Raw genomic sequence first — 23,191 nt, forward strand, 5'->3', positions numbered from 1 at the left:
TCCACACCCTTAATCTATGGTGTGCAGAAACTCCACCGTTGAAAATACATAAGCAAAGAGTTCAGACATGGCCGAATGGCCAGCCCTCTCTAACGTGATCAATGATCCCCTAAGATGAAGAATAAAACAAAACAGAGACCAAAGATGTCTAATACAATAGTAAACTATCCTATTTATACTAGACTGGCTACTAGGGTTTATACGAGTAAGTAATTGATGCATAAATCCACTTCCAGGGCCCACTTGGTGTATGTTTGAGCTGAGCTTGATCTGTCCACGAGCTTAGGCTTCTTTTGGAGTTGAACGCCAAGTTGTAACGTGTTTTGGGCGTTCAACTCCGGTTCGTGAGGTGTTGTTATGACGTGTTTTGGGCGTTCAACTCCGGATCATGACGTTTTTCTGGCGTTTAACTCCAGACAGCAGCGTGTACTTGGCGTTTCAACGCCAAGTTACGTCGTCATTCTTCGAATAAAATATGGACTATTATATATTGCTGGAAAGCCCTGGATGTCTACTTTCCAACGCCGTTGAGAGCGTGCCAATTGGAGTTCTGTAGCTCCAGAAAATTAATTTCGAGTGCAGGGAGGTCAGAATCCAACAGCATCAGTAGTCCTTTTGTCAGCCTTCTTCAGAGTTTTGCTCAAATCCCTCAATTTCAGTCAGAATTTACCTGAAATCACAGAAAAACACACAAACTCATAGTAAAGTCCAGAAATGTGAATTTAGCATAAAAACTAATGAAAACATCCCTAAAAGTAGCTCAAACTTACTAAAAACTATATAAAAACAATGCCAAAAAGTGTATAAATTATCCGCTCATCAGTACTTCAATTGAATGAGGAGTACCTTATGTTTAAAACTCAAGGATCTCCCTTTGTAACCATGGAAAGGAAGCAAGGAAAGCTTCTCTCAATGCAGAGTCAAACAAAGCCCCCACAGTCAAACTCTAAGTTTGGTATTGGGAGGCCACAACCAAACTCTAAGTTTGGTGTTGAATCCCCACATTCAAACTCTAAGTTTGGTGTTGGGAGGTCCCAACAATGCTTTGAACATCTGTGAGACTCCATGAGAGCCCACTGTCAAGCTATTGACATTAAAGAAGCGCTTATTGGGGGGCAACCCAATTTTATTTATCTATGTTATTTCTTTTTTAGGTTGATGATCATGTGGAGTCACAAAAACAATTGCAAAATTCAAGAAAAATCAAAAATAGCATTAAAAATAGCACACCCTGGAGGAGCAACTTACTGGCATTTAAACGCCAGTAAAGGTAGCAAAATGGGCGTTTAACGCCCAGTCTGGCACCATTCTGGGCATTAAATGCCAGAAACAAGCACCAGACTAGCGTTAAATGCCAGAAACAGGATACAATCTGGTGTTAAACGCAAGAAACATGTTGCATCCTGGCATTTAACACCAGAAAAAGAATAAAAGCTGGCGTTTAATGCCAGAAACAAGCAGCAATCTAGCGTTAAACGCCAGGATTGCACTGTAAGGGCGTTTACACGCCTAATAGGAGCAGAGATGATAAATCCTTGACCCCTCAAGATCTGTGGATCCCACAAGATCCCCACCTACCACACCCCTCTCTCTATCTCCCTCCATCTCCTACATGTTCTTCTTCTTCCCCTTCTTTTTTTCTTCTTTTGCTCGAGGACGAGAAAACCTTTTAAGTTTGGTGTGGTAAAAGCATTGCTTTTTGTTTTTCTATAACCATTTATGGCACCTAAGGCCGGAGAAACCTCTAGAAAGAGGAAAGGGAAGGCAAAAGCTTCCACCTCCGAGTCATGGGAGATGGAGGGATTCATCTCAAAGGTCCATCAAGACCACTTCTATGAAGTTGTGGCCAAGAAAAAGGTGATCCCTATGCAATTCAACTGGAATTGACATAGAGGAAGACATCCTCATTGAAGAGGACAAGCCCATCACTAAGAAAAGGATGGAGCAAAAAAGAGAGCACACTCATGGACCTCAACAAGAGCCTGAGGAATTCCCTCATCACGAAATCCCTGAGATACCTCAGGGGATACATTTTCCTCCACACAACTATTGGGAACAACTAAGGATAGGAGCACCAAAATCACTAGGGATGGAGCAACAAAGGCAAGGAAGAGACATAGAGGAGCTCAAGAGCACCATTGGTTCTTCAAGAGGAAGACACCACCCTCACTAAGGTGAACTCATTCCTTAATCTCCTTATATATTTATTTTTCTATTTTTGATTTTGAGCTTCATGTTTGACTATATTTTGTGTCTTCACTACATGATCATTAGTGTCTAATGTCTATGTCTTAAAGCTATAAATAATTCCATGAATCCTTCACCTCTCCTAAATGAAAAATGTTGTTGTTTATGAATGTTAAAATTGTTGGCTCTTGAAAGAATGATGAACAAAGAAAAATGTTATTGATAATCTGAAAAATCATGGAATTGATTCTTGAAGCAAGAAAAAGTAATGAATAAGAAAGCTTGCGGAAAAAAAATAATATGGCCGAAAAAAAGAGAAAGAAAAAGAAAAGGCAAGCAGAAAAAGCCAATAGCCCTTTAAACCAAAAGGCAAGGGTAAAAAGGATCCAAGGTTTTGAGTATTAATGGATAGGAGGGCCCAAGGAAATAAAATCTAGGCCTAAGTGGCTAAATCAAGCTGTCCCTAACCATGTGCTTGTGTCATGAAGGTCCAAGTGAAAAGCTTGAGACTGAGTGGTTAAAGTCGTGATCCAAAGCAAAAGAGTGTGCTTAAGAACTCTGGACACCTCCAACTGGGGACTTTAGCAAAGCTAAGTCACAATCTGAAAAGGTTCACCCAGTTTTGTGTCTGTGGTATTTATGTATCCAGTTGTAATACTGGAAAACAAAGTGCCTAGGGCCACGGCCAAGACTCATAAAGTAGCTGTGTTCAAGAATCAACATACTGAACTAGGAGAATTAATAACACTATTCAAAATTCTGAGTTCCTATAGATGCCAATCATTCTTAATTTCAAAGGATAAAGTGAGATGCCAAAACTGTTCAGAAGCAAAAAGCTACTAGCCCCGCTCATCTAATTGGGACTAAGTTTCATTGATATTGTGAGATTCATTATATATTCTCTTCTTTTTATCCTAATTTTTTTCAGTTGCTTGGGGACAAGCAACAATTTAAGTTTGGTGTTGTGATGAGCGGATAATTAATACGCTATTTGGCATTGTTTTTACATAGTTTTTAGTATGATTTAGTTAGTTTTTAGTATATTTTTATTAGTTTTTAAGCAAAATTCACATTTCTGGACTTTACTATGAATTTGTGTGTTTTTCTGTGATTTTAGGTATTTTCTGGCTAAAATTGAGGGACCTGAGCAAAAATCTGATTCAGAGGCTGATAAAGGACTGCAAATGCTATTGGATTCTGACCTCCCTGCACTCAAAATAGAATTTTTGGAGCTATAGGAATCCAACTTGCGCACTCTCAACTGCTTTGGAAAATAGACATCTAGGGCTTTCCGGCAATATATAATAGTCCACACCTTGCTCGAGTTTAGATGACACAAATGGCATTTAACGCCAATTTTCTGTCCTATTCTGGCGTTAAATGCCAAAAACAAGTTGCAAAGCAGAGTTAAACGCCAGAAACAAGTTACAAACTGGAGTTCAACTCCAAGGAAGACCTCTACACGTGAAAGCTTCAATGCTCAGCCCAAGCACATACCAAGTGGGCCCGGAAGTAGATTTCTGCGTCATTTACTCATTTCTGTACCCCTAGTAACTAGTCTAGTATAAATAGGACTTTTTACTATTGTATTCTCATCTGGGTATCTATCTTTGATTAGTTTATGCGATCTTAGACATTGGAGGCTGGCCTTACGGCCATGCCTGGACCTTTATCACTTATGTATTTTCAACGGTGGAGTTTCTACACACCATAGATTAAGGGTGTGGAGCTCTACTGTTCCTCGAGTATTAATGCAAAGTACTACTGTTTTCTATTCAATTCATGCTTATTCTTATTCTAAGGTATTCATTCGCACACAAGAACATGACGAATGTGATGATTATGTGACACTCATCACCATTCTCACTCATGAACGTTTGATTGACAACCACTTCCATTCTACATGAAAACAAGCTTGAATGTGTATCTCTTGGATTCCTGGTCCTTGCGTTTGATTGCCTCTCCTGAAAACAGAGCCTTCAATTCCTTGCGATAAGAGTCTTCGTGGTATAAGCTAGAACCCATTGGCAGCATTCTTGAGATCCGGAAAGTCTAAACCTTGTCTGTGGTATTCCGAGTAGGATCTGGGATGGGATGACTGTGACAAACTTTAAACTCGCGATTGTAGGGTGTGGTGACAGACCCAAAAGGATAGTAAATCCTATTCTTACACGATCGAGAACCAACAGCTGATTAGCCATGCGGGAAACCGTAGAGGACCTTTTTCACTGAGAGGACGGGAAGTAGCCATTGACAACGATGACACCCAACATATAGCTTGCCATAGAAAGGAGTATGAAGGATTGGATGAAAGCAGTAGGAAAGCAGAGATTCAGAAGGGATAAAGCATCTCCATACACTTATCTGAAATTCCCACCAATGAATTACATAAGTATCTCTATCTTTATTGTATGTTTATTTATCCTTTAAATTATTAAAACTCCATAACCATTTGAATCCGCCTGACTGAGATTTACAAGGTGACCATAGCTTGCTTCAAGCTGACAATCTCCATGGGATCGACCCTTACTCACGTAAGGTTTATTACTTGAACGACCCAGTGCACTTGCTGGTTAGTTGTGCGAAGTTGTGAAAAAGAGTTATATTACAATTGTGCGTACCAAGTTGTTGGCGCCATTGAGATCACAATTTCGTGCACCAGTGGACAAGATTGAAGTTGAGGATTCCCTCTCTTGTTGCATTGGAAAATTGAATGGAGAAGGTTGAGGATTCCCTTCGATTCAAATCTGTATTATTAATTCGATTCTTAGTTATGAATTATGTTTGAATTGATGCGGTGAGGACGATGGCTTTGTCCCACTCACGAATAGACAAGTTGAAATTGAGGATTCTCTCTCTTGTCGCGTAGACAAGTTGAGGTTGAGGATTCCCTCTCTTGTTGCGGTGAGCAAGTAGGGTTAAGGATTCTCTCTTTTGTTTCATCGGGAAATTAAATGGAGAAGGTTGAGGATTCCCTATCGTTACATCACAGTTTCTCTCGGACTGGGAGATTGAGGATTCCCTCCTGGAAGGTTGAGGATTTCCTTCGTGTAGAGAGACAATATCTGGGATAGCTATCGGGTGTGTCGAGTTTGGCTGTATAACCGACAGAAGAGCTTATTGGCCATAGGGCAAGCATGCATCATTTGTATTATATGTATTGTTTGGGTGTGCATCTTTTGTTTGGCTTGCCTATTATAATTGTATCTATATGCTAATTGAACTAATTGTTGTAACTGTCCTATTTGTTTGTGTATTCCTTGTATTGTTTTATCTGTGATTGAACAACTGATAGATCCCTCAAGCTGGTGGTGGTGACGTTGATGGTTGTTCCTAATTGTGTTGCATTGCACCGTTTGATGTATGTGATTGATTTAGTTTGAGAACTGAGTATTGGTGAATGAATTGATGATGGTGTTGATTATATGTTGGGTTGGAGGCCGTGATTTGATTTGAGTTGGATCGGAGGCCGTGTTTTGACTTGAGTGCGCTTGGAGATCGTGTTTTGACTTTATTTGGATTGGAGGCCGAGTTGATCTGATTTGGGCTAGAGGCTATAACGAGATTTGAATATATGTTGGGCCGGAGGCTATAATTGATTATATTATGAGATATTAATTGAGTTTAGAAATTCTTTTAACTAAAGAAGTGAACTTTGAATTTTTTGATAATAAATTGTTAATTTTTTGAATAGATTCATAAGACGAGCAATAATTACTGCAGTTGAAATCAATTCTTTTCTTATACGCATCCTCTTATGACAATTCTTAAAAACCCTTTATTGAGAACCAGCGAGGACGATGTTCTCACCCCTTACAGATTTTTCTTTTTTCAGGACAGACGAAGAATTTAGGGAGTTTCTTTCTAGTATCTGATTGTATTCTCTACTATTGTATATACATTTATAGTTTTTTCTCGCCTTTATTTTTATATTTTTTAGAGGGGATAGGAGTTGTAATGATATGTATATATGTATATTTGTAAGTTACTTGTATACAAAGTTTGGTATGTTTATATGTAAGTCTGGTATGACAATTGTGATTTGAATTTGGTTATATATGCATGTTTGGTCAAGAAAAAGTATCTTCCGGTTTTTCAAAGAAAACAACGATATGGTTTCGAGTCAAAAGCTCCTATCTTATTATATATATATATATATATGAGAATCGTCGTAATACTTTTCGCTATTAGAGTGGTGCAACTAGAAGCGTGACATTCTGATAGTAAGAGTGTTACAAGTAGTATTATTATTGTATTTAATAGTAGTATTATTAGAAACACTGCACTAAAGATGTCACTTCAAAGGTTTGATATGGCCATTTTTAGGGCATTTGGCTTAAGATGCAGTGTAAATTTATTTTGTAAAAAAAACTGTGAAAAAGAGCGATACAAATTTTTTTTGAAATACAAAATTCAATACAACAAGATGGAAGTAATAAAATAACAAGAATAAAAGATTATTTATAATCCTTATTGTTTTGTCATCTCTGGCATTGCCATCGACAACTAAAAGAATCAACACAAATCTATTACCCGTAACTTTTAAATAAATATTGAACAACATCAAAAACTTCTGACGACTTATTCTGAAAGATCCTTTGATTTCTTTTCCACCAAATATTCTAAATAATAGCAAAAAAATTTTATCAACCATTTCTTCTGATGATCATTTCTAATTGTTATCCTTGTCTAACTCTCAAAATGTTCTTTTATCGTACCTGATGGGATATTCCTTAAATGACCACCATCACAAGCCCAAGAACACCACACCTACCAAAAAAACTCACAAGCAGCAAACAAATGGTATACACTTTCTATGTCCTTACCACACAACACACACAAATTATTACTAACTTCAACTACACTAAACTCACTCAGCCTGTTTTTAGTATTAACACTACAAGAAAACAGCTCTATTGCCACACTTTTGAGCTACCGCCACACATCTGAAAGGGTGACGTATGCAAGCGTGGCGGTTGCTCTATCGCCATGCTTTTGGTGACCAATCACCACGCTTTTTTTGCCACGCTTTTAACAAATGGCCACACTTAAAAGCGTGGTTGTATGTGCGAGATATGGTCACACTTTAAAACGTGGCCATATGTGAAATATGGCCACGCTTTCAATGTGTGGTGAAAGAGCGAGATACGGCCACGCTTTTGAATTGTGGTGATAGCCAGTGATACGGCCACGCTTTAAAAGAATGGCGATAGCCTTATAGAATTTAAAAAAAAATTCTTTTTCTTATTTTTACCTTTACCACTGCAAAATATAAATTTTCAGTCGTTTTTTATTACCAAACCTATAAATATAGTATGCAATTTTTATTACAAGACAAATCAAACAATAATTAGTGACATATAACTTTTGCTATAATTGTTTTATACATTAGAAAACTAATACTCAAATACAAAATAAATTTCATGTTCAAATTCCAAACTAAAAACTGAAGAAAAATACAGAAACAGTACAACTTAAATTCTAAGTCCTTTACTGTTCCTCCTTCCTCTAGCCCTCTTAAACTTCCTTCCCTTATTTCATACATAATTATTTCTGGAACATTTGTGAACTTTTTATATGCAAAAGATGGCAAAAACAGATACAAAGTTGATAAATTATTTTGAAGATTCACTTTCCATTCTAGGCAACACTAGCTTTATTTTCTTTTAGCCTATTACTCAAAGTCGCAAACCAAAACATGTGTTATCTTGTAAAAAAATTTAAAAGAAGATTAAAGAATAAAAGAAAAGGAAACAAGCATTATTACCAGAAGTCCTCCTCCAACAAGGAAAGCCAATCTGATTTCTTTTGATCGAAAAACATGCCAATAAAAGGTATAAGGAAGAACCATTATGACAATAAAGCATTAAAGAAACTATCAACTAAAAAATTCACTTGGCATTCTTCGGTAACAGCTAATATAGGACTCTGGTTTTCATTAACTACATTCTGCATGAAGTTTAACGAGGTAGGATGCCAAAGCCTGAATTCTAGCAACTAGAAGTGAACATATACAAAATTTAATAGATTTTCAATTATTCCTTTGCCTCCACAAGCAAATACCAGGTCACTTAATATTACTTATGTCCAAGGAAACGAAAAAGAAAAATTAAGAAAATAAGCCAATTTATGTAATTAAAGTAAGCTAGATACATAAACTTGATTGTCTTGACTAATAAGGAAAAAAACAACAACACAGTGCACAGGAACTGAAGTGAAATGTGAACCAAAACAAGAGAAGAGAGATCTCAACAATTGAGATTTAAAGTGAACAACATACAATTCTTATCCTCAAAAATAAATAGCCAAAGAAATATTGTAAATTGTCAAAGTTAGGTCATATTCGAGTCTAAAGGGTATTGTATGGCTGGAAAAATAAGAATGAATCATGAAGAAGCAATTAAGGGTAGATACTTATTCCTATTTCCATAAAAATTTAAGATAAAAGTGTTGAAGTACTGTATAGAATCCTTACGGTCGTAACGTACAACATGTATGTCCTGGTCATAAATATAGATCACTTTGCAAAAGTTACGTGCAACAGCTGCCTAGAAAACAGCACAAATATCACATATCATAACCAAGAGGGAAATCATATTAACTCTGCACAGTAGTTTAATAAGTGCATGCAGCATGGTCAAGATTGTAATTGGTTGATTCATGTGACTATAGTAGCATAGACACACCTAGTTGGCAACAAATGTTTCCAGAGATTCACGTCCAACTTGATTATCATGTAGTTTATTCTTCAATTTTCCTAATAAATTGTATTGTCAATATATAACATTGGTTCTTAAGAAGTCTCACCATTTGTTCTTAACAAATAATGTCTATTTCACTTACTATCTATTGATATTTAATGGGTGCAACAAACTAGCTGTAACTTTATTCATATTAGTACTACTAATATGAGCTCAAATCCACTAAGAGTAGAAATGTGAACCTAGTTAATCAAATTAAATAGGTGATACGGAATTGTAAGATATTCTTAATATTCTCTAACATACATAAAGAAAAAGGTATAAATAATCTCACCTTTGTTCTTGCATTCTTCTTCCTAAATCTGGAAAGTCTTTGACCATTGAAACGGAGCTTCTCACCGACTCTTTCTGCTCAACTCGACACAGGCTTCTAAATATACATCACTTCAGACTGCTGCATGATAAGTCCCGCTTTCTTGTAGCAAATCTCATTGTTCCTTTTATATTTCTCACTCTATATCAATTTGAATAAAGAATTTGTAGAATGCAAAGACCACACTACAAAAAATGAGGTTTAAAATGGCATTTATATTATGGCGGTTCTTTAAAATCGCCATAATATTCAAGTATTATGGCATTTTATGATGTTGCCATAATTAATTTGAATAAGATAGCAATTTTTGGTAATTTTGGCAGTTAAAACCGCCATTATCAAACACATTGTTAAAAAAAAAGGCCCAAACGCCGAAAAGCAAAAGAAAACCCAAATATGTTAAATTGAATGTGTTCCCCAACAACAAAAACCCTAACACGCGTTGGCACCACCATCAAATCCAAAAATGACGATCTGTGCTCTGCTCCGGCAACGTTCTGCACCAGCGACTGCTCCGGCAACGATCTGCTCCAGCGAATGCTCCGGCGACGATTTTCTCGGCGTTCTCCTCCGACGAGATTGTGTGTTGTGAACTGAAACGCTGTCTCTAGTGACGATCTGCTCAGGCGGCGCGTTCTCCTCCTTCAGCGAGCTTCTATGATTTGGATTTGATATGAAGATTGCCGCTCATCTCATCGCCGTCATTCATCTCTGCGCCATCGCAAGCAACACCGTTTTCAATCTGGTTCATCTCCTCGACGTGGTAAGCAACGCCGTTGTTGCTGCCTTCAGCAAGCTTCTACAGTTTGGTTTCGCGATCTCTATCACTTCTAATAGGTAACTCTTCGTTCTTTAGATCTACTTCATGCTCTAGTAGGAAGAAACAAAGAATGCTGGTTCTGTTTTTTTTATTGTGTTTTTAACTTTCATTGATCTTTTGTGATGTTGTTGTTGTTAGCTTGTTACTGCTGCATTTTCTGTTGCGTTGTTGTTTTTTTGCTTCTGATTTTATTTAGTTTGAGACCGAATATGTTCTATTGAACTGATTACTCTGCATCATTTGTCCGAAATTAGTACAAAACATGGCATGTGTGTATTTTCTGATGTAAGTGTTTGAATGATGGTTAAATGCGATAATGAAGAGACACAAAGCACTGCTAATCTGTTCCATGAATGTTGTGTTAATGTTTAAATGATGTAAGTGTGTATTTTGGCTTTCAATTTTTAATTTTCTTACTGATGGAGAGGTATATAAAAGATCATAAAGGTGTTTGAACAATTTTTCTTCAGGATTGGAGACTTTTGCCCCTCAGAAATTCTAAAGGTGATGTTTACTATCTAGTTAAATAAAAGATGTTGAGAAAGCTTTCTCATTGTGAATGAGAGCACCAGATTTGCATGTAACTGGTGATATGATGAATTATTAATAATTAAAAAAAAAACGTTTTGATTGCAGATTCTGGTCCCTAGGATTGAAACCATGACAGAGCAACAAAGGTGTGCCAGGTGTGGAGTACATCACTTCTGATAGGATCTTTGAAGATCTGCCTGACGAGGAGAAGAAGCTTTGGCACTCTTATACTTATGAGGTTTTTCACTTTCATTCTCTGTTTTTATTTTATTTCCATGTGTCATAAATATTTTATCTTAGACTGATTTGGATGGTGTAGGTCAAGTTGGGTCTATTAATAAGCCCAAGAGTTCTAGAGATAATTGCCATGCCTGAGCTTGAAAACCTTGCTAAATCCTGTGGAAAATTCTGGTGTACTTGGCAGGCCGACAGAGGTTAACAATCTTTGTGTTATTATATTGTAGGAGTTTAATTAAGCTTAGTTTTGTGTGTTATTATTGGTGCAGGAGATAGGATTCCACTGGGTGCACCAGCACTAATGATATCACCACAACCACAAGGGGTGAAGCCTAGGCTGGTGAGGCCAGATCTGGTGCATCAGAGGGATGCAAAGTATCATGTTTCCTCAGACAGCTATAAGACCTTAGTTAAGCGCGTTGCACTTTCAAATATTATGGTGCTAAACATTTAATTTATATGTATTTCTTACACATGATAATGCTTTCTCTGTTTCCATGTTAGATATATCTTAAGTACAAGACACCAACACATTTTGTTCTGATTCTGAATACTGAACATATCACACAATTAACCTAAACACTTATCAAACTTTGACCAGTCATTATCCTTTTGCTTAGTTCTCATTCTATTAATGTGTTTCAAGAATACAACCTTGTACTAGTGTGATGCTCATAGAGAAAGAGAGAGAGAAAGAAAAAAGAAAAAGAAAATTATGAGAGATAGAGCATTGAAGAGTTGTTGGCATTTGGGGAGGATGCAGTCCTCATTAACGCCCTCCACTCTCTCCACCATGGCGCTTCTTATTATCTGCTTCTACATACCCTCCCTCACGCACCTTATTAGTAACAAATCACGCCTCATTTTCCTTCATTCCCATTTCTCATCACTTACCTTGATTACTTATTACTCACACTTTTCATTTTTTTTTGTGTTTGTCTCTTTTGCAGATTTAGCAAGGTAGACAAGTGTTGAAGGAAAGGACTTTTAAGCATCTACTATATATAGGATCGATGGAGGGTATTTAGATCTATCTATGGCATTGTATGTTTGAGTTTAGAGTTTCTTCTATCACTTTCCTACTATTATATTATAAAAGATATATCTTTAATTAATTATCTACTTATTACTTGTCTACTTTGTGTTTAAGTATTAGCATTAGGGTTATATGAATATGAGTTCTTTTAATTTCGCCAATTTACTTCTACCATGTAATCTTCTTAGCCACCCTATATTAGTCCAATGAAAACTTTCTTAGCTTCTTGCTATGGTCGTATATATGGCTTTAATTTGTGCCTCTCATCGTTCTTATTATTATTCCCAAGGAAAAATGAGTTATTGTATTAGGAGAAGTTATATATAGAAATCTATATAATGCATTTTAATTAATTTTACTTTTTCTTAATGCTACTCGTGATAAAATGATCATAAGAGATAAGATAAAACGTGGATTATATAACAAATGAGAGTTTACACTCCATTTTATAATGTGATCTTTTGTTTATAATATGTTAGTTTAATTATATCAATTTAGCAGGTTTCAGAAAAAGTTGTATTAAGTACAATAGATATTGAAGTATGCTTATACTATAAATTAGATGAATGAATCTTCTAAATAATTTTTAAATTTGGTACTTTCAACTCTTGAGTGGAAGATGAATCCACCAAAATGCCTCTCTTTCATTGATTACATCACAAGAAGACTTAAAATGTTTTCAATTCTTCAACACATGTCAATCTCTTCTTCTTTCTCTCTTATTAGGTAATAATTAATCTCTTTCTTTAACTTCTATATATATATATTTCTTCAACTTCGGTTATTTATTTATTTATTTATTTTTAATGCAGATTACAGGTTTATTGGTTATTGTGATTCTAGATCATTATCTTCCTAAGAGGTTCATTGCTAATTTAATTGTACTTATTTATTATATTTTTAATGATAATATGTATGTATATATTTACTTATTTGAACCTATTCCATCATTGGCTTCTGACATCTATTTGTTGCTGTTTCTGTGTTTTAACTTTTAAGTCTCTAGCAGAGATCAATTTACATTTGACAAAGGCACAGAATACTGGAGATACCCTTTATTGTTAAATATGGACTATGCAACATTTAATTAATTAATTTATTTCAGGTATAGTACAGTAGCCATAGTTAAATGTAATTAAACAATAATTTTTGCTTGATGTATTATGGACAACATAATCTCACATTTGGCTGTTTATGTGTTATGGCATAATGCATGGGGGCATTTCGTGGTACGACACCCTTTTTAGCATAATTATTAGTACGAATCTCATCAATGACCTATCAGATACAATGGTAATAATAGAAAGCATTATTGACTTTATATATGTCTCAGTCATATGAGTATATATTTGGCAGAGTAGTGCTTCCTGATTATTTTAGGATTGGTCCTTACAATAATGAGCATATTATATATTGTTGGCATATTATAAGACTCAATAATCTTTATGGGCTCATTTTTGTATAGTGAAAGCTCATTGTTATCTATATGTTAGAGATATAACTTTATATTTTTTTATCAAGAGTAGAATAAAGTAGTAGCTCTGAATTCAAGTAGTACTGTATAAAAGTGCAGTTTGTGTGATTGTATATATATAGAGAGAGTGGAAGTGGTGGTGGTGATGGTGCATGTGGTATATAGCAGTTTTAAGATAAGATATAATTTGGAGGGTAGCTACATGGATATTTATTTGACAAAATAGAGAGAGATCGATGGTTGAAATAGTTAAATTAGTGTGAGTTTCCTTTTCCTAATTCCCAGAAAACAGAGGATTTATTGTGCAAAAGTGCAGTTTTCTTTTTTGATTGAATAAATTTATATTAATAGTTTCAGATTCAATTTTATATCTTTTTTTATTGTACTCATAATTATATTTTTGTTGTAGGGATTGGATCAAGAGAGTGAGATTCCATCACCAAGAGAGTTAGGAAGTAGGTCTTCTGGAGCGAGCAACAAAGAAGCATGATCTTGTATGATAAAGATTTTATGTATTAAGTATTATAGATATATGTTAAGACAAATTATTGAAAAATGTTATCTTTGATACTTTGTTTTTGGATTATGATTTTTTATTTTCGGAGATTGTGTATGAATTAAAAATTTTGTTATGATGTTTGATTTAAGGTTATGCTTTTTGGTTATTATGAGATTTTAAAGTTTGAGTTCTAAATATGTCACTTTAAATATATAGTTTCAATCTCATTTTAAAAAGTATAAAATTGTAATTAGGTAAAAACGACGGCTAAAAATGCCATTTTAAACAAAAATGGTGTCATTATATCCTGGTAAAAACGGCAGTTAAAAAATGCCATTTTAATCGAAAAGGATGCCATTATATCCTGGTAAAAACGACAGTTAAAAAATGTCATTTTAATCGAAAAGGATGCCATTAAACCCTGGTAAAAACGGCGGTCATAAACGTCATTTTAATCGAAAAGGATGCCATTAAACCCTGGTAAAAACGGCGGTTATAAACACCATTTTAAACGAAAAGGATGTCATTAAATACAGGTAAAAACGGCGGTTATAAATGCCATTTTAAACGAGGAGAATGCCATTAAATCCAGGTAAAAATGGCGGTTATAAACGCCATTTTAAACGAGGAAGATGCCATTAAACCCAGGTAAAAACGGCGGTTCAAACCGCCATTTTAAACAACAACAAAACCGCCGTTTTATCTGGTTAAAATGGCGGTTAAAAACCGCCATTTTAACTACCAAAAAACCGCCGTATTATCCACTGGTTATTATGGCGGTTTTCAAAAAACCGCCGTAATAACCAGAATGGCGCTCAGAATTCCGGCGTTTCTTGGAAGCGCCGTTTTCGGTAATAATGGCGGTTGTAACCGCCGTAATTACCTTAAAAAACCGCCATTTTAACCCTTTTTTTTTGTAGTGCCAGAGGCAATTGAATTTTCATAAGCTGACAAATATTGAATCCAAATAAAAGTCATAAGTGCCAGAAGCAATGTTATACTTATACAACAGTTGGTGTACCTCTTCCATTGAAATGAGGAAATTAGAATTATAAATAAAGAAAAAGCATGGAACAAAATCTTCATTTTTAATAACCTCGAGTCCTAATCAAACCAAAAAAATAAAGAAATTAAATAGTTTTATAGAACTCCATTTTAATAAGCTTAATAAAGCAAGCTTAAGGATGTTGACCCATTTAATAATTAATCAAGAGTTAATGAAAATGAAACATTTTTTTGTGAGGTGATATATGAATTGTCAGCTCACATCTCTCTTTAATATATATTCAACTACAAAATTTACCAGATCAAGCAAATTTAAAATGACAGTATCTATAGCTGATTCAAATTTATATATTTATAGCTGATCAAGTAACAATAATCAAGCAACAATAATCAGAACATATTTTAATTAAATTCAGAACAAATCAGACCCAAACATGGAGAATAAATCAACATTATATGTAATTAAAATCAAAATAGATCAAAACCAAACAAAGAGAATAAATCAACAATAATCAAAAGTTCAGAACAACAAATCAACCTTATAAATTATAATAACAAACTTTGAACAAGTCTAGCATTATAAATTATAATAACAAATTAAAGCTTAGACCTTAATCTTAGTTTAGAAAAAAAAAGTTCAGAAGCATTACCAGGACCAGTCCACCAACTCTTGCTCTGACAAAGATATCAACTCCCCGTCACAATTTTATTGATCCTTTCCACCACAGCAACTGTCGAGAATGCCGAACAACTCCCTTCACAACAAAACCAAAAACATCAAATCAAATTCTTTTAGGGGAATTAATATTATAGAGCATCAAAATTAAACCCTAAATATAATGTGCTAACCGCATTGGCCTTGATCGTTAACGGGGGAGACAGCGCCCTTCTCCCTCTAATCAATAGAAGCAGCTAACTCGTCGCTGGTGCATGGTGCACGAAACTGACTGATGAGAGAACTTTTGCGTGGTCTAGAAATTTGCGGATAAATCCCCGTTGTAAGTATAGTTTTTAAACCTTCAAAAGTCATTTCATACAAACGTTTTGGTTGTCACAAGTAACAAACTCCCTTGAAATTGATAACCGAGTATTCAAACCTAGGGTCATCTTCTCAAGGAATTGCAGGGAGGTATGTTCTTATTATTGGTTATGAGTTTGTAAATTAGGGGTTTTAGAAATTAGGGAGCAGTATGTTGCATAAGAAGAAATAAAATAAATAAATAACTATAAAATAAACTCTTGGCAAGGTACGAAAATAGGAAGTCCTATCCTGGTTATCCTTATCAATTGTAAAGAGAATTGGATTCTTCTCCCACTTTGTTAACATCTAACTATGAAGGTAAGTTATGTGGATGAATTAATTCTAATTCCTCAAGTCCTAGTCTTTCCTTGGGAAAGACTAGAGTTATTGGAACTTGAATTAATTCTTGAAGAATTCCAATTTTCAATCAACAATGAGTTTGATAACTCAAGGGTCACCAATTATTTTATGGCAATTTAATTCAAAGAGAATAATTATAAACTGAAAATACCTCAATTATCATTAAATAAAAATATCATCAACAGCCAATTGGGCAACATCAATCAAACATAATAAAGGCTTCAGAGTAATCAAAATATAAAAGAGAAATTAAATAGTAAAAAGAAATATTAAACCTGGATCGAGAGTCACTCTAGAAAGAGAAGTCCTAAATCCTAAGAGAGAGACCTCTCTCTCCAAAACTACATCTAAAACATGAAAAGTGAATTATGAGAGCCTCCTCATGAATGAATGGATTCCCCCACTTTATAGCCTCTAATCTGTGTTTTCTGGACCGCAAACTGGGTTAAAAACAGCCCAGAAATCGCCCCCAGCGTATTCTGGTACGTACAGGTCGCGGAAAAGTGACGCGGCCGCATGGCTCACGCGGCCGCGCGGGTTGTGTTCCTGCTAGGTCACGCGTCCGCGTGACCCACGCGTTCGCGTCGCCTGGCGTCGGAGTAGCTATGGCAAATTATATATCAAATCGAAGCCCCGGACATTAGCTTTCCAACGCAACTGAAACCGCGTCGTTTGGACCTTTGTAGCTAAAGTTATAGTCGTTTGAGTCCATTCCCTTGATGATCCTACTCCAAATACCACAGACAAGGTCGGATTTTTCGGATCAGATAACGCTGCTCCAATGGATCTAGCCTATACTACAAAGGCCCTAATCGCCCCACACCTCGGCTGAACTGATGTCTCGAGAAGTCCCCAATGAAGTCGTGGATTAGCCGTCTAAGAGATGTATAATCAAGCTTGTGGTTCAATACTATCCCGTCAACGACTCGTAAGAACTCATGTGAATAGGGATGACGGTCAAGTTACACTCCTAATTCATAAAGATGAAGAACGAAGATACATTTTAGAATGGAATCAAGCATAGATTGAAGTAGAATAGTGATATTATTAATTCATAAGAATCAGCAGAGCTCCTAACATTAACCTAGGAGGTTAATGACTCATAGTGTACAAAGAAATAATGTAATTCAAAAATATGGCATTCCATTCTGAACAAGGGTGATCCTTGTTCTATATATATTGAACTAATAACTAAGAATTACAGAAATATGATAGACTATACTTAGAGTGCAAAAATCCACTTTCTGGGCCCACTTGGTGAGTGTTTGGGCTAAGTTCGGGGTGTTTCCACGAGCTAGTACCACTTAGGGGTGTTGAACGCTGGCTTGGGACTCCCTAATGGGCGTTGGACACCAGCTACCCCCTTTTGGGCGTTGGACGCTAGGAATGGGACTGGTGGCTGGCGTTAAACGCCAGTTTTGGGCCTTGATTTCCAAAGCAAAGTATAGACTATTATATATTTCTGAAAGGCTCTGAATGTTAGCTTTCCATAATCATTGAGAGTGTGCCATTTGGACTTTTGTAGCTCTTGAAATGCTCCTTTGAGTGCATGGAGGTCAGAATCTAGCACCATCTGCAGTCCATTTCTCTGTATCTGAATCAGACTTTGCCAAAACTCCTTAATTTCAGTCAGAAAATACCTGAAATCATCATAAAATACAAAAACTTAAAGTAGAAACAAAAAATGTAAATTTAGCACTAAAACCTATGAAAATAGAATAAAACTTGAACAAAATATAATGAAAACTATATGAAAATGATGCCAAAAAGCATATAAGATATCCGCTCATCAGCACGGAATGCATAACAATGTTGCTGGGAGGAGCTTTGGGGTTTGGTGCCGAGGTACCTGGCTCTGTACTCTTCATTGTTGAAATTGGAGAACTTGTTCAAGCCAAGCTTGTAGGGTTTGTTCCCAGTGCTATTATGTTTGTAAATGAACCGCAGGTTATCCTTGAAGATCTCGAACCTTCTCTCTTTCTCTCCCAATGATTGACATCAATGATTCGGAACAAGCACTAAATGCACAAACACGCATAATCACAAAATATCAACAACAAATATAATAATAATTGAGCAATTAACAATAATAAACGGTTGAACTATGGAAGTGACAAAACCCACCAGAAGGAGGTACAGCTGTTTGAGGAGTACCCGGGATGGTGGCGTAACCATTTGGCATCGCGTAGGGTGGTCTCAGGGTTCGGATGGTGGGATGGCTGGTAGGAACCTGATACGACATCGTTGGCTGCATGTGCGGCACAAAAGTCGGAACCGCAACACCCTCGGCAGCAGAGGCACCGCCGGGAGCCAGTGCAACCGCAGAGCTAAAACCAGGAGGTAGAATCAATGGATTATGGTAGGCAAGGCTCGGCGAAGCGGCGCCTCCTGATGGATTTAGCAGCGGGGAGAAGTGCGGTGCCTGAGGAGGCAGCGGCCTGAAGGAGGGGGCGGTGGGAGACGCGAAGGGAGGTCCAGCGGAGACCTGAAGTGGAACGTAGGAAAAATGTGGGATAGTGCTGCTACAACAGCGGCGGGGATGGGGGCGGTGGTGAGGAGAGTAGAGTTGGATTGGGATTAGGGTTTGCGGGAGCTAGAGATTGAGATAGGGATGTGGAAGGTGAAGCTGGATCGGGTTGTGGTTCAGTGTGCTGGGTTTGGGTTCTTCAGGAGTTATTAGGGTTAGGGGTTGTGAGTGACCGAGAGTAAGTGTCTCAAAGCTTTTGGCCAAGTTGAAGAGTTAGTAGGAATAAGGAGTTATTGTGTTTGTTTTTTTTTAACCTTTTGGCCACGTTTTCAAAGTGTGCCAAATGAGTACCAGGATATAGCCACGCTTTATAAACACTACTGTAATGAAACTCTGTTGCCACGCTTTCAAAATGTCTCTGTTTCTGTTTATGGCCACACTTTTGAAGCGTGGTAGAAAAAATCTCTAATCAATTGCCACCCTCACAAAAGCGTGGCCATTGACCCTTTTCGCCATGCCTTTGAAACGTGGCGAAAAAAAGTGGCCGAATCTATATTCAATCGCCACCCTCACAAAAGCGTGGCCATTGACCACTTTTGGAAAGCGTGGTAAAAAAAAGCGTGGCCATAGGACTTTTTTCTTGTAGTGTAACTCTACTAATTAATACAAACAAAGTAAAAATTTCAACTCGAAATGGAACTAATGCCTTCCAAATAGTTTTAGTGAAGCTATAGCTTGATATATCCTCTGACAACTTTTTTTCTATAATACCTACACAAATAAGTTAGTAATAAACAATCCATTTTATTAAACTTCCATACAATTGTATCTTCTCTTTCTCTTGTTAATTTGGCCTTAGGGTGAGCAAATTAAAAAATATTTTTAGTCATGCATATTATGAAAATAATTTTTCTATTTATTTAAATAAAAAAGCCAACTTCCTAAGTGGTCAAATTTAAATTATTCATTTTAAAAAATTAAACTATGATAAAAAATATTAATATAATTGCTTAGAAACCCAATTATTTGACCTAAGACACCTTAGATTTGTTTGTTTTGATTAAAATCTAATTGCTCAAGTTTCACTGAAACCTAATTTTATTCTAGTTTCGCTATACACTTAAGTTTTTTTGGAAATTAAATTCAACTAAGTTAGTTCAAACTCAACAAAAATTAGTTTCATTAGTGAGAGCGTGTTAGACACACTCTAACTCTCCACTACGTATATCCCGCGCTCTTTAATATGAATACCTTCTTCACGTTCCTTATTTTTTTGTTTTTCTTATTTCTTTCTCATCATCATTTTTTTGTTGTTACTGCTATTGCTGCATTCTTTTTCTTTTCCTCCTTCTCTTAGTGGTTTTGCAGTATTATGTATTTTTTTATTTGATTTTTTTATTTTTATTCTTGTTAAGAGGGTAAAACAAGAAGAATTATGAGAAGATAGAACAAGAAGAAAAAGATGAATATAGAAAAAAAAAAAGAGGAAAAGGAAGAGATTTGAGTTATGCAGAATTTATCAGAAAATAGCACTGAAATTTTTTAATCGTAACATAGAAGTTTTTCAATTTTGATATTGAAATTTCTTAACTGTGACACAGGTTCTTGTTAAGGGGGTAAAATAAGAATTATGAGATCAGAATGTGAAAGAAGAAAAAGTTTTGAGTTATGTAGAATTTATAAAAAAGAATAATATCGAAATTTTCTAACCGTAACAAATGAAAATTTCTGATTTTAACACAAAAAATTTTTAACCATGTCATTTATAAATAAATGAATCATTAAACTAATTGTGTGATATTTAACTAAGAAAATGGTGGTGGTGGTGGTCGTGGTGGTCGTGGTGATGGTGGTAGAAGAAGAGAAAAAAGAAGAAAAACAATCAAATGAGAAAAAAGGAGAAAGACGAGGAGGAGGAAGAGCATGAGGAGGAGGAGAAAGTGACGGTGATCATGACGACGACGATGATAATGAAAGAGAAAGATGAGAATAAAGAAGGAGGCGAACAAGGTTATCAAACTCGCGAGTTTAAGTAAACTAGAGGAGCTAACCTAAACTCGACTTGCGAGTTAACTCGTATACTGATACAAATTTACCTGTTATGATTTTTAATATATATATATATAATATTTACTCAAATATAAGCATTCAAACTTAACAATTTCAACCTCAAAATATATAATAAATGAAAATAGTACTACAAATACAACAAGTATTTTAAAGCACACATTCAAATTCTTCACAAATATGCATCTAGTTCAACATAGAACACACACAATCAAAGCTTCATATAACACAACAAAAAAATAACAACAAAGCAACAATTAAATATTCTAAGAAACTAAAAGTCTAAAACTAAAATCCTCTAATATCTTTATCTTCCATGACATCGACATCATCATTTTCACCTTTTTCATTAAAAACATTATTTTTTTCATGTTCAGGTTCAAGTTTTACATGACTAACAGGATCATCATCATTCACATGTCCATGTTCTTTTTTCGTTAAATTTTGAGTTAGATCCCTAATAAACTCACACCCAGTACTATTCAGGTACTGAAGCACAAGGTTTTACATCCTCTTTAGTACCAGTAAGATGGTGCTAGAACTTATAAATTTCTTTGTTTATAGTCTTTGAGCAATAATTATACTCTATTTTTTATTATTGCCTTAAACATCAATCTCATGTTTCCATTCTATATCACTTTTATCTCTAACTTCAATTTTTTCTCTTAAAAATAGTAGGTCTAGAAATACTAGAAATTGAACACTTTATCTCTAAATCAACGTTCTCAGACATTTTGTCCCTAAATCAACAAATTAATAATATAGAATAATTAAATTTGTAAGGTTATCCCTAAATAAAATAAAAAAATAATGAAAAATAAATTAACAAAGGTTAGAAATTTAGAATTCAGACATTCAATAACAACTAATAACTACAAAATGTAGTAACTCAGTAACAAATATGATTTTTTTTTTAAATACCTGAATGCAGTAAAGAAACCAGGTGCAATTATGAAGATAGACAAGCGGTGATTATGTGCAAATGAATTGCGACAGCTAAGACGCGATGAATGGTGGCAACACAAGAAACTACGGTAGGGGTACGGATGATAGAGTCTTCACATGCATCAAAGCAGCATAGAGAGCGAGAGTAAGGAGAAGCAGAGAGTGACCTGTAGCTGTTTGGAGACACAGTCGACCAGTGGCGAGCGACGAATGACAAATGAAAAAGGTCACAAAAATGAAAGAGTGAGAGAATGGCGAAGAGGGGGAGAAGAGTGAGCGATTAGGATTAATGCTTCGGCCATCAACATTATTTTGTTATTTTTTTTTAGTTTAAATGATGTCGTTTTTTGTCAAAACGGACACCCAACACAAACTTGCTAACTTATGATTTTGACGAAATTTATGCGAGTATAGCTAAGTTTATTCAAGAACGAGTGTGTTTGAGTTAGCTCAATTTCACTACTTAGGGTGTGTTTGGATTTGCGTTGGAAAAGAGAGAAGCGTGTTTGAGCTTCTTGAACGCTTCATCTTTGTGTTTGGCAACATTTTTATCCTCTAAATGCAGAAGTGATTTCTATGTTAAACCCACGTTTACCAGAAGTTATAAATTCTAGCTTTTCCGTTTAACTTTTCACGTTAGATTAAAAATTATGTTGTATATACCAATTATATCCTTCATTATTCATATGTTTTTTTATAATATTTTTTCTAATACTCTCTTATGCATATTATTGTTTTTATAAAATTTCTGTTTTTTTTTATTTATATGAGTTTTTTTATTGTTATTGTTATTTCTTTTTTACATGAAATATTTTTTTATTTTATATTATGATTCTATTAATCTTATTAGAGTACTAAAGAATATTGAAAATACTAAAAAAAATATTAAAATTTATTTAAATATTTAAAATAAAATTATAAAATAACATAAAATAATTATTTAAAATCATGTCCTTTTCTGTAATTTTCACCTAAAAGTGATTTTGAATAATGTAATCCAAACAATATTTAGTTTACTATAATCAATTTTAAATAAAAATTGCCAAACATAAACCACGTTAACACTAACTTACTTTTAATCAAAATCAATTTTACAAAATCAATTTTATACAAACTTCAGTTTACAAACTGTAATCCAAACACACACTTAAACTCATAAACTCATACCAATTTACGAGTTTACTCACAAATTTAACAACAATACAACGGAGAAGAAAAAGAAAAAGAAGAAGCAATAGGAGTACAAATAAAAAAAAGAAAAGAAAAAAGCATATACAAAAAAGAAAAAGTATTAAATATTTGTTGAAATTCATTTCTTTTTCTCCTGACCGCAATTTGCAATTCGGTGAATTGTGAGAGAATTTGGTACGAGTAAGAATGTGGTCTAATTTAGCAATAGTAGCACTTAAGCAGCTGAAAAGCCCCAGGCCAGGATAGAGAGAAAAAAAAAAAAAGAAAAAGCGAAAAA

At 35.1% G+C, this 23,191-nt stretch overlaps 1 long non-coding RNA gene across 4 annotated transcripts; it reads left to right on the top strand.

Moving 5' to 3' along the window:
• The first annotated feature begins 9,630 nt into the window (after nucleotides 1-9,630).
• On the top strand, nucleotides 9,631-13,997 carry LOC107484249 (uncharacterized). 4 transcript variants are annotated; one of them, XR_008008554.1, is made up of 9 exons: nucleotides 9,631-10,098; nucleotides 10,552-10,585; nucleotides 10,718-10,850; nucleotides 10,932-11,046; nucleotides 11,119-11,258; nucleotides 11,800-11,893; nucleotides 12,698-12,747; nucleotides 12,885-12,990; nucleotides 13,769-13,997. It is a non-coding gene; the product is annotated as an uncharacterized LOC107484249 (long non-coding RNA). The 4 variants fall into 4 exon arrangements; XR_008008552.1 differs by having other exon boundaries at nucleotides 10,932-11,258; nucleotides 13,769-13,996; XR_008008553.1 differs by having other exon boundaries at nucleotides 10,932-11,258; nucleotides 12,895-12,990; nucleotides 13,769-13,996.
• Nucleotides 13,998-23,191: the final 9,194 nt, after the last annotated feature.

The sequence above is a fragment of the Arachis duranensis genome, chromosome 4, assembly GCF_000817695.3.
Source record: "Arachis duranensis cultivar V14167 chromosome 4, aradu.V14167.gnm2.J7QH, whole genome shotgun sequence".
NCBI lineage: Eukaryota > Viridiplantae > Streptophyta > Magnoliopsida > Fabales > Fabaceae > Arachis > Arachis duranensis.